Below are 11,992 nucleotides of genomic sequence, written 5' to 3' on the forward strand. Positions count from 1 at the left end.
CCTGCCTGGGATTCTTACCCAAGTCAATGCGTACGGGGTGGTTCAGTCAGCATTGCTCGTCATCTTAGTCAAATCAGCACGGGGTCGGTGTTTGTTGTCATCGTTAGATCAGAACCAGACTGAACTTTTTGAGGCAGACTTTTTCTTCTTCTTCTTCTTCTTCTTCTTTTTCTTCTTCTTCTTCTTCTTCTTCTTCTCTTTTCTTTTTTAAGAGGTTCGACAGAATAAGGAACTATAACTACTAAGGTCTTGTCGTCCCGAATGCCAAGAGAGAAGGAATACAGGATAGAAATTGTCATCGTTAGATCAGAACCAGACTGAACTTTTTGAGGCAGACTTTTTCTTCTTCTTCTTCTTCTTCTTCTTCTTCTTCTTCTTCTTCTTCTCTTTTCTTTTCTTTTTTTAAGAGGTTCGACAGAATAAGGAACTATAACTACTAAGGTCTTGTCGTCCCGAATGCCAAGAGAGAAGGAATACAGGATAGAAGCCAGCCGTTCTGAGAACGAACCTCATCTGTTTAGGATAGAATCCGCCCCGGGCGGGAATCGAACCCTTTCGTGGCAGACGCGCCACCCTCCAAGCTTACTAGGCTGGCTCTTGAAAACTTTTCTTTCATAGATGTTCTGTTTTTACAGACTAGTTATTATCTCCTAAAGGTGTGTCCAGACATGGGCGGGAATCGAACCCTTACGTGGCAGACGCGCCACCCTCCAAACTTACTAGGCTGGCTCTTGAAAACTTTTCTTTCATAGATGTTCTGTTTTTACAGACTAGTTATTATCTCCTAAAGGTGTGTCCAGACATAATCGACCGGCCTTCTATCGATGTCGACTAAACCGTCCACACTGCCTCGACATGTTTGGACACACCTTAAGACCCAAGACGTCCATGAAATTTAGTCTCCTGAGTTTCTGACTTATCTACCCTGTTTCATTTAGATATAGAGGGAACTGTAACAGCTACGGTCTTATCGTCCCCGAACGCCAAGAGAGAAGGAATACAGAACAGGAGAAAGCCAGCCGTTCTGAGAACGAACCTTATCTCTTTAGGATAGAATCTGCCCCGGGTGGGAATCAAACCCGTGACCTTACAAGGCAGACGCGCCACCAACCAAGCTAACTAGGCTGAGAACTTCACTTTCTTAGATGGTTTTATTTTTACAGACACAAGTTATTATTTCCTAAGACCCAAGGCGTCCATGAAGACCAGTTTCCTGATTAGTCCTGACTCATCTACCCTGTTTTATGTCTTGCTGAGTGCTGATCCACCCTGTTTCGACCAATGGCTATCAGTTTCCTGTCCTTCTTCTTTCCTTTGCATTTCATTTTGATAACTGTTTCATTTCGTGTCTTGCTGACTGCTGATCCACCCTGTTTTATTTCGTGCCTTGCTGACTGCTGACCCACCCTGTTTCGACCAATGGCTATCAGTTTCCTGTCCTTCTTCTTTCCTTTGCATTTCATTTTGATAACAATATATTTGAACATTACATCACACCTTTTCCTGTCCAAGCCCTGCTATCTCCTTCTCCTTCTTTCTCCTCAGAGGATATTGCATTCTCTCTTCTCTCTCTCTTCCCCTCTCTCTCTATCTCTCTCTCTTTCTTTCTCTTTCTCTCTCTTTCTTTCTCTTTATTAGATTAATAGTATAGGTAGGGATTATTACTATTATTATTTAGATTTTACCTACTTTTTGTTACCACGATCTATCTAAATTCTAAATGATTAAGTTGATAGGTATTGATAACAAATAACTACTACTCGTGTCTAGGGAAGAAACCAAGATTATTTCACGACACAGGCAAATAGGGGCTAGAAGCCTTTTTGAGACCTTATCTGTACCTATAGGATGAAATCCGGCCTTTGCGGGAATCTAACGCTAGTAAGCTGGCTTTCTTAAATCCCCCCCCCTTTAACTGTGGAATACCAGGTTGTTCATGCCGGGTCTTTCAACTTCAATTTTCTTATTGGACCTCGAAATTTCGGCACCGAACATTTATTTTTATTTGTCTCACACTTCTGTATCTGTGTTAAGGAGAACAATTTTCGGGTGTTCGCGTTATCTGCATTTTTCATCTTGTATCTAGCTGATGGGTTTTTACTGAGGACAGGGGCGTTGTCTAACCGGGCCTTGGGGCTAACTCAAAAGTGCTGGTACAGGAATCCTTATTAAGGAGCCGTGGTCCAAAGAAAATGAGACCGAAGGAACCCCCCTAGATGGCCCTTACTTGAAGATAACCTACCTCGGTGGTGTAGTGGTCAAGGCGCTCGCTAACTTTTCAAAGTGCCACCACACAACGGCACTTTGGTGTTTCGATTTTTTTTCAAGGGGTTTAATAGAAGGAACAGGAATCTGTAACTGCTAAGGCCTTATCGTCACGAAAGCGAAGAGAGAAGGAAGACAGGATAGGAGAAAGCCAGCCGTTACGAGAACGAACATCATCCGTTTAGGATAAAATACACCCCAGGCGAGAATCGCACCCACAACTGTCCTCACGAGCCTGAGTGCACCCACCAACTCCAAGCACAGAGCCGAAAAAACTTCAACCCCACCGGGAATCAAAGCCACCACCTCCGGAGTGCCTCACTCGGTTACGGAGGTTGCTCGCAAACAAGGTATATATTCGACTTTTTAGTCGTATTCAAGCACCAAGACAAACAAGATATAGGGTAGGTATTCTATCCCATAACATGCCCAGTAAGCAACTAGTGGCTCCTTTGCTTATGGACGATGCAGAGAGCGGTAAAGTTCTATACGGGAATCCCGCTGTGTTCTGGCTGATTAGAAGTTAGTATATATGTATCTACTTAGAACTGGGTGCTTAGTGAAAAAATAACTGGCCCGAATTCCACCCGGCAAAGCTCCACAATATCAAAACTCCTCCCATTCGTTTTGGTTACAACTTATCAGCATGTCAAGCGAACAACATCAGGAAAACACCGCCACCACGAAACCAAACGTTCAACTTGATCAAAGGCAAACAGAATTCTCACTCTACCTAACGGATAGCTCTATCCATGAAACTTTGGTGACATTATTGTACCAACTATACCAAGATCTCACCGGACCTACCCGATCTGAACCGAAAGATCCTATCGCCTATGTCCAGGACAAGTTGGGCGATAAGCGACCTCCCCGGTCGGAAATGAATGCTACACTGGACGTCTTGAATGAAACACGGGCAGAGATTGAGCAACTTCGCCAACAGATTGAAGATTTGGAGAGTCAGTTGAAATGCAGACGAGATGAGAATGGAATGGAGGAGGAATTGTTGTCTGAGACGGAGGGTGTTGGTCAGAGTAATATCTATGAAGATTTCATTTGATTTCGTTCATGTGTCTCTGAGTTTGATTTACTTTTGAGCCACTCTTTCACTTTAAAACTGTGTCCAAGCCAGCCTAGTTAGCTTAGTTGGTAGTGCGTCTGCCTTGTAAGCGCTAGGCCGCGGGTTCGATTCCGCCCGGGGCGGATTTTATCCTGATGGTATAATGTTCGTTCTCGGAACGGCTGGCTTTCTCCTATCCTGTCTTTCTTCTCTCTTCGATTTCGGGACGATAAGACCATAAAAATTACAGTTCCCTCTGTCAAACCTCTTAAAAAAAAAACTCTGTCCACACATAGTCGACGCCGCCGATCGACGAGGTGAAGAGAAGAATCTATGTATAAGGTATGAGGTAGAGGTAGTGTACGGTTTCAGTCGACGGCTTCGTCACAGCTTTACAGGTTCGATTTTTTCTTCTTCTTATTTTACTTCATAAGATGATTGCTTCTTTTAACATACAACATAGGTATGTACCTACCTGATTCAAAATATGATCATTATCAGCTCATCTATGATTCTATGAATATCTGGGTTTCTATGGAGACTTCATATAAAAAAGACGAAACGAACTGAATTAGGTAGGTACCTAATTCTACTTGCCTGCTGAACTGTGATGAGACTGATGAGCGTGAAATGTCATTGTATGTAGATCCGGAACGCAAGAATTACCGTAAATGAGGATGTGCAATGCAAGAATCAAAATAGGTAAATACGGATGTACTTATAGGTAGGTAAGTAATAATTCCAATTAGGTACCTATTATAGTCCCTAAGATTATTTAGGTATTATTGTTACAGAAAAGAAAACTTAAGTTCCAAGTCGTTAGAATAACAAATGGTCTTTTTTTTTAATAAGTTAAAATTACTTCAGTTTTAAGAATAGAAGCTTTGCTTAGGTACACATGCAGGTAAGTTTCTACATAAGTATGTATCTGATGAATATTGAATAGGTTTACAAAATAAGAATCTACAGGGTGAATATGTTACGAGGTTATTTGTAGCATGAAATTTAAAAAAAAAAAAAAAAAAAAGGTGGGGCACAACTTGTCGTATTTGCATTCTTCATTTATGCTTCACCCAAATTAGCACGTAACTTTACCGTTACAATAACTTTTAGGAACGCAAAAAGGGGAAAATTGTCCAATTCAATATTGACCTTGGCTTCTGGATTCCCCTCTCCTTCTCTCAGTTAGGAACTTAGAACGATTTAAAAAGTGACCTTTTCAACTCAATTACAAACTACTTTACCTATTGAATTAAGAATACACATGTATACTAAACTTGTAATTGACGTATACCAATAATAAATTTATTTCTTAGAAACATATTTGTATACCCACACTTGAAACAAATCACATTATACGATTTACAAATTTAAAATAACGATTTTATTTTCGGTCGTGAGTTTTCAAAGACATAGTACGGTGTTAAAGTTTTCTCAGTACAAAATGAAATATTTATTCCAAACTGGAATTGTATATTGCTTTAAGCAAGTCGCAAGTCCATGCGAAAAAAAAGCAAAACTCGAGAAATTAAAATTGAAAGAAAATTATAATCTATACTTTTATTTTGTTTTAAGCAAGTCGCAAGTCCATGCGAAAAAAAAGCAAAACTCGAGAAATTAAAATTGAAAGAAAATTATAATCTATACTTTTATTTTGAAATTCAACATATTATTTTTAATATGAGTTACCATTATTAAAATTTTGATTTTAAAGTCGAGGCCGGTCGTTCTTGGAAACCGAAATGATGTATTTGTTTACAAAATTGGTACCAGTGAATAGCCAGCCTTGGCAGTTTCTTTATTGTTATTATTTCTCTTTATCTAGTTTTTTAATTCTATTTTATTTGTACTTATGCTCTTCTAGTTATCATACTGAACGTCATTCAAATGATGCAAGCTTTATACTTTGTAATGCTGATTCATTCAGTTTTGAATCACTAGAATTTTGATTGATAATAAATTCTTTTTTGTCTTTTACTATACGTATACCTAAATTCCTTACAATCATCAGTGTATACCAAAATCTCGTTTTATTTATTTAATTATTTTATTTCAATAAACTAATACAAAGCTCCTATTTTCATGTATACGGATTATTACTTTTAAGTTATTCTTTGAATTCTACTAATGTATACGAAATTTATTTTTTAAATAATGAAAGAGTTTATTTATATTTTACAAAAACCTATCTTAGTTATTCTCCGAAAAATAGAAAACAAAATAAAAACACTTCTTCAAATAAATAGAGCCAGTACAAGTTGCCTCCAGGGCAAATACAATGCCTTCAGCATTCTCTGCCACTCAACCTACTAGTTTCTATCAGAAACTCTTCACTTACATAATGACATAGGTAGATGTATACTCTTTAAACCTTTTCACATTTTGACCCTGAAAATCATCATCGAGTCATTTTTAATTATTTTTTCATGTAAATTTAAGTTGTTTTTAATTTCTTTTTTTTTCTATTGAATTACAAACAAAAACTATTCTGTTACGATTATATACAATTTGTGTACATACATGTTTACATATTGCTGTAAATTTTTTCTATTGAATTACAAACAAAAACTATTCTGTTACGATTATATACAATTTGTGTACATACATGTTTACATATTGCTGTAAATGCCTCTCCTATTCACTCCCCCCCTCCCCCTCTCTTCATTGATTATTTTATTGTACATAGTATGTTGTGATAAGAAATAAAATCAAAAAAATATAAAAAAAAACAACCGCCTTTTTTATTTTCACTTTAGAGTAGGTATATGTCCTGTGAGGTGTCCAATCGGTCACCCATCCAAGTACACACTTCGTCAAATCTTGTCCATCCAGAAAAGAGCTGTCTGGATGGCCGTGTCATTTGCATGCAAAATATCTAGCTCCGTGCAGGGTTTCTCCAACAGAGGACATACAAGTAAATGAGGAGGATCTTGAAGTGTGCCACATTCACACAGATTATCAGAGTCAGCAGGTAAAGGACCCCATTTTTCCAAGTTGGTTTTACACTTGGACACTCTGACTCGCAGGCGGTTGAGGGTTCTCCACACAGGAAAGGGTAGGTTACTACCAGGGGAGAGTTCCTCTCGTGGCTCAGGTTGTTGGTGAATTAGATTGGTAGTATAGGTACGTATTATTACTATTATTATTTAGATTTTACTTTTTGTTACCGCGATCTATCTAAATTCTAAATGATTAAGTTACTTACTTTACTTTCCGTGTACAGCTCGTTCGTCAAATCTTGTCCATCCTGAAAAGAGCTGTCTGGATAACCGTGTCATTTGCATGCAAAAGATCTAGCTCCGTGCAGGGTTTCTCCAACAGAGGACATACAAGTAAATGAGGAGGATCTTGAAGTGTACCTACCACATTCACACAGATTATCCGAGTCAGCAGGTAAAAGACCCCATTTTTCCAAGTTGGTTTTACACTTGGACACTCTGACTCGCAGGCGGTTGAGGGTTCTCCCACACAGGGAAGGGTAGGTTACTACCAGGGGAGAGTTCCTCTCGTGGCTCAGGTTGTTGGTGAAGAGCCTGTTTCCATTTAGCAAGGCGGGTTCTTTCGAGAATTTTGAATTTCCGGACCTCTCTAAACGAGAAATTGTTCTAACTTGTTTAAATCTGTCGGTACATTTCATGAACCTGTTTCCATATTTTAGCAAGGCGGGTTCTTTCTGATGGTTCTTGGAGGTGACAGGATCCAGCCAGAAAGCTTTTCCTTGATTTAATGATTAAGATGATAGGTATTGATAACAAATAACTTCTACTCGTGTCTAGGGAAGAAACCGAGATTATTTCACGACACAGGCAAATAGGGGCTAGAAGCCTTTTTGAGACCTTATCTGTAGGATAAAATCCGGCCTTTGCGGGAATCTAACACTAGTAGGCTGGCTTTCTTAAATCCCCCCCCCCTTTAAAGTGCTTTAACTGTGGAATACCAGGTCGTTCACGCCGGGTCTTTCAACTTCAATTTTCTTATTGGATCTCCAAATTTCGGCACGGAACATTTATTTTTATTTGTCTCACACTTCTGTATCTGTGTTAAGGAGAACAATTTTCGGGTGTTCGTCTCTGCTTAACTGACAGTTGAGTCTCAGAATAACAGCCACATGCATATTTCAAAAGTCCCGTCACTCAAACTCATACCTTCCTCCCTTTTCTCTCTCTCCCTCTTTCCCCTCTCCCTCCCTCCTTCTCTCTTTTTCTTCATCTCCCTCCCCCTCTCCCTTATTCTCCCTATGGGAGGGCCTTTCTCTCTCTCTCTCTCGCACAGTTTTCAGCTTAATTTCTCCGAACATTTGCTAGATTACATTTTACTTCATAATATTTCAAGTTCTTCTCCTTCTCTCTTTTTCTTCATCTCCCTCCCCCTCTCCCTTATTCTCCCTAAGGGAGGGCCTTTCTCTCTCTCTCTCTCTCTCTCTCTCTCTCTCGCACAGTTTTCAGCTTAATTTCTCCGAACATTTGCTAGATTACATTTTACTTCATAATATTTCAAGTTCTTCGTTTCCATCTAGTTTCTATCTTGTCGTATGAAGTATTAGGAAGGTATCAAAGTGCAGAGTGTAGGGGTTGCCAAACTGGGGACCTGAGCACAAACGGGGGCTGGTTCGACTCTTAGGGCTTAGTTAAGTTGTATTTTCCTTTCGGAATTTCCCCTCTTCTGAAGCTCGTTTATCCTCTTTTTCTCTTATCGTGCCGAAAGCGAAGAGAGAAGAAAGACAGGATAGGAAAAAGCGAGCCGATCCGAGAACGAACCTTATCTATTTACGATAAAGTCCGTCCCGGTCGGGAATCGAACCCGCGACCTGGCCCTTACAAGACGCGCTACCCTTCAAGCTAACTAAGCTGGCTAATTTCACAATGATAGTTTCCACTGACATATCTTCAGCCTTGAGAGTGTCAGAAACGTAAACACTGCATTCACCGGTGCGAAAACGAAGAGAGAAGGGGGACAGGATAGGAAAAAGCGAGCCGATCCGAGAACGAACCTTATCTGTTTACGATAAAGTCCGCCCCGGACGGGAATCGAACCCGCGACCTAGCCCTTACAAGACGCGCTACCCTTCAAGCTAACTAGGCTGGCTAATTTCACAATAATAGTTTCCACTGACATATCTTCAGCCTTGAGAGTGTCAGAAACGTAAACACTGCATTCACCGGTGTTCTATTGTTATATTCATTCACATCCCTAGGGAAGGCCCCCTCCACTTCAATTAGACTAGGGGAACGGGGTGGGATGCACTTATGTTGAGTGTATTTCAATGTAATCTTAATTAGAAACAATAAGACCTGTTTTAAATGCACCTTGGATGTGTCTCTTCTAAAATAGGTTCCCAATTATCCAGAGATTTCATCACGCTATTTTCATCACGAAAACTAGCGGACTAGCGGCGCAGCTATATGAATGCAGGTGTGTGCTATTGGTAGTATTGGTATCTGAACGAGTGACCATTTGGTGACGTGATGCCGTTCGAAACGTCAGCCTCAGAATATCCTAGCGTTCCAGACCTTTGTCCCCCACTCCATATCAGCACAAGTAACATAACACGAAACCTACTATTAAGTTGTGCTCATTATTTTTGACACGTTGACACTCGTGTTTGCAACTCCGTCCAAACAACATAGAGGCATCCCGCCTAAAGTAGGTACCTAATACTTTTCCATGGTAGACATCTGCCGGCGGCCTATTCTCCATGGCCTACATATGATAGAGTACTGGTTGGTTTTCATTTCACACTTTATAGCTAATCAGATTTTTTTTTTTTTTTTTTGGAGGCGTTTATCCTCTTTTTCCTACGGTTTAGTACAGGCACTATCACGCCAAAAGAGGAGAAATTGCGGAAGAAAAATGCGGCTATTTCGACCATGGAATGAGAAAGGGGCGTAAGTCACAAAAAACGGATTTCGGTTTTATTCCATAAAACAACTTGTTCAAGTGGTTTCTTTGGTATCACAAACATGCAGGCGTAACTGAAATCCAGCCCATTGTAGAGATATCGATATTTTACTCTGAGTCGCAAGTGATGTTTTCTAATTTTTCTATTTTTTCTTTTGTACATGAAGAAAAGAGAAAAAAGAACAAAATACCAGTGAAAGACCTTTGTCCAAATCAGATTAAGTACGAAAGAAATCAATATATAGAAAAAATAAAAAACGTCGAAGAAGAAAGAAATTGATTTTTTTTTCTTATCGCTTTCCTGAAAATTTTGAAAAAATCATTTACGCCCCTTTCTCATTCCATGGTCGATATGACACATGCTGTAGTGAGCCATGCTTCAAAGTAACATGTAGCATGCTTCAAGACCATATCAGTCCAATGCAAAATATTTGAAGCATGGTATACCTAATTTCATTGTTTTCCAAGAAATCTTTCATTTTAGAAGGCCCCTCACTAAAAACAGGTTTGGGAACCCCTGAAGTCGAGGATATATGAAATATACATGAGGCTCCCTAACATTTCTACATGTCAGGCCAATTTGTACCCACTTTAACCAAGTGGGAGTATAAACAGGGAGAAGAACCGAACCCTAACTACTAACCAGCCTAGCTGACTGTTTTTCACAGGATTCTCCATTCTCGAAAAGAACAAGTTCAGGTTCTGCCAGCCTAGTTAGCTTGGAGGGTAGCTTGTCTGCCTTACAAACGCTAGGTCGCGGATTCGATTCCCGCCTAAGGCGAACATTCAGGTCCTCACAATGCGATGGTTGTCTGCGGTCCGAGGCAACCCAATTAGACGTGACTACAGACTATCACCCTGGTAGGTATATTATAATACATGGCTAATATATAAAAAAAAGATACCATTTCTTTATTTTGCCACGGCCAATCGGGTAAAGCATGCTACAACAACAAAAACAACAACAACAATATATTGAAATAAATTTGAACTGAATTGCATTTTTGCCTTATCACTTTTTTCCCTTCTAAATAGAGACGAGATTTTTCATTTAATTTTACAATCGGAAACAGAATTCCTCTTAATTTAAACAAAGTCAAATGAGAAAACGAAAGAGTTGAGAAAAATACAAAAGGTTTAAATAAAAAAGTAGGAAAAAGAAATACAGGAAAGAAAGAAAAAAAAAATAGTATGAAAATTATCTACAGGGTGACCCAAGACGTGTTGGATGCTTTCTAAATCGTTTAATTTTCTTCAATTAGTTTGACCCCTGTTCCGGGTTTTTGTGAGGGAAATTTGGTGAAATAGTGTTCAAATTTTTCGTCTGGCACCAACCTCAGTGATGCAGTGGTTAACGCGTCGGACTTTAGATCCGGAGGTTAGTGGTTCGAGTCCAAGTCAAGTCATAAAATGTATCTATTTATAATAAAATTGGGGGAACAATATTTGTGACAAACATTTAAGTATGCACAGTAAAAAATTCCTTTATTTAATTTTTCGCCTGGCTAGGGGACTTTATACTCGTACAGTAGTCTATTTGTCTGGCTGGGAGATTTTAAACAGGGAGTAGACCAGCCTAGTCTAGGTGGGGAACTTTATACAGGGAGGATGCCAGCCTGAAATTCCTTTGCTAACGAAATAGCAAAGGCTGAGTGCGAAGGGCATCTACTCGTGAAATTGTTGTTTGCTCTCTATGGTCAGGTGACAGATGAAAATTTGTTTACATTTAATTTTAATTTTTTAAGTTTCCATTTATTGATAATAGAATACATTGAACAGAACATGAAAATGACATATAAATGGTACCTACACCCATACGTAAAAGCAAATTGGTCATGTCACAGATGGAAACTTTTTACATGGTTATGGGGCGAAGGGTTAAGCCCGTTCCAAACGCAACTCGGCATTTTGAAAATTCCCTCACATTTTCATTTCACAAAGGGGTTTTTTTCATTTAAATATTTTTTCTCCCCAGCCAGAAAGCTTTTGCGGGAATCTAACGCTAGTAGGCTGGCTTTCTTAAATCCTCCCCGACCTTTACAGCGCTTTAACTGTGGAATACCAGGTCGTTCACGCCGGGTCTTTCAACTTCAATTTTCTTATTGGATCTCCAACTTTCGGTACAGAACATTTATGTATTTGTCTCACACTTCTGTATCTGTGTTAAAGAGAACAGTTTTCGGGTGTTCGTCTCTGCTTAACTGACAGTTGAGTCTCAGAATAACAGCCACATGCATATTTCAAAAGTCCCGTCACTCAAACTCATACCTCCCTTTTCTCTCTCTCCCTCCTTCCTCTCTCCCTCCCTCCTCTCTTTTTCTTCATCTCCCTCCCCCTCTCCCTTATTCTCCCTAAGGGAGGGCCTTTCTCTCTCTCTCGCACAGTTTTCAGCTTAATTTCTCCGAACATTTGCTAGATTACATTTTACTTCATAATATTTCAAGTTCTTCGTTTCCATCTAGTTTCTATCTTGTCGTATGAATTAGGTGCAGAAGGTAGGGGTTGCCAAACTGGGGACCTGAGGCCAAGTCAAGGGGCTAGTTCGACTTTTAGGGTCTTAGAGCTTATAGTTAAGTTGTATTTTCCTTTCGGAATTTCCCCTCTTCTGAAGTTCGTTTATCCTCTTTTTCATATGGTTTAGTACAGGCACTATCACGCCAAAAGAGGAGAAATTGCGGAAGAAAAATGCGGCTTTACACCTGAGGCTATATCGACCAGGGAATGAGAAAGGGGCGTAAATCACAAAAAACGGATTTCGGTTTTATTCCA

Source organism: Diaphorina citri, unplaced genomic scaffold, assembly GCF_000475195.1.
Source record: "Diaphorina citri unplaced genomic scaffold, Diaci psyllid genome assembly version 1.1 scaffold987, whole genome shotgun sequence".
In the NCBI taxonomy this organism is placed as follows: Eukaryota; Metazoa; Arthropoda; class Insecta; order Hemiptera; family Psyllidae; genus Diaphorina; species Diaphorina citri.